This window comes from Triticum aestivum, unplaced genomic scaffold (assembly GCF_018294505.1).
Source record: "Triticum aestivum cultivar Chinese Spring unplaced genomic scaffold, IWGSC CS RefSeq v2.1 scaffold30150, whole genome shotgun sequence".
Classification (NCBI taxonomy): Eukaryota; Viridiplantae; Streptophyta; class Magnoliopsida; order Poales; family Poaceae; genus Triticum; species Triticum aestivum.
In genome coordinates, this window is record NW_025299863.1 from 1 (window position 1) to 922 (window position 922).

Sequence of the window (922 nt, forward strand, 5' to 3'; positions counted from 1 at the left end):
TGGGAGGGGCAAGGATAAGGGACGAAGACCGGGGTAACATGTCGGATGCGATCATACCAGCACTAAAGCACCGGATCCCATCAGAACTCCGAAGTTAAGCGTGCTTGGGCGAGAGTAGTACTAGGATGGGTGACCTCCTGGGAAGTCCTCGTGTTGCATTCCCTTTTTAATTTTTTTCGCGCCGCTTGCAAAACAAAACGCACGTGTAAGTAATATATTTACCGTGTTTTATTATTTTGCACGAGTGCGGTAAGTCATAGCTGGGTGCTCACGATTCACGGGTCCAGCGTCGGCGTTGTGGCGCGGCAAGCGTGCACTGGTGCGGTTGAGAGGGAGGGGTGGAAACCGCGTTAAACTCGTCTCCATAGTTGAGAGGGAGCGGCCAAAGCAATGTGCAATCGTCTTTGTAGTGGAGCTGGGAGCGGCAAGGATAAGGGACGAAGACCGGGGTAACACGTCGGATGCGATCATACCAGCACTAAAGCACCGGATCCCATCAGAACTCCGAAGTTAAGCGTGCTTGGGTGAGAGTAGTACTAGGATGGGTGACCTCCTGGGAAGTCCTCGTGTTGCATTCCCTTTTTAATTTTTTTCGCGCCGCTTGCAAAACAAAACGCACGTGTAAGTAATATATTTACCGTGTTTTATTATTTTGCACGAGTGCGGTAAGTCATAGCTGGGTGCTCACGATTCACGGGTCCAGCGTCGGCGTTGTGGCGCGGCAAGCGTGCACTGGTGCGGTTGAGAGGGAGGGGTGGAAACCGCGTTAAACTCGTCTCCGTAGTTGAGAGGGAGCGGCGAAAGCAATGTGCAATCGTCTTTGTAGTGGAGCTGGGAGGGGCAAGGATAAGGGACGAAGACCGGGGTAACATGTCGGATGCGATCATACCAGCACTAAAGCACCGGATCCCATCAGAACTCC

General features: G+C 52.6%; 2 non-coding genes across 2 annotated transcripts; both read left to right on the forward strand.

The window, feature by feature from the left end:
* The first annotated feature begins 43 nt into the window (after positions 1–43).
* On the forward strand, positions 44–162 carry LOC123179228 (5S ribosomal RNA). Its single transcript, XR_006490207.1, has one exon. It is a non-coding gene; the product is annotated as a 5S ribosomal RNA (ribosomal RNA).
* Positions 163–459: 297 nt separating this feature from the next.
* LOC123179229 (5S ribosomal RNA) lies at positions 460–578 on the forward strand. The gene has a single exon (XR_006490208.1). It is a non-coding gene; the product is annotated as a 5S ribosomal RNA (ribosomal RNA).
* Positions 579–922: the final 344 nt, after the last annotated feature.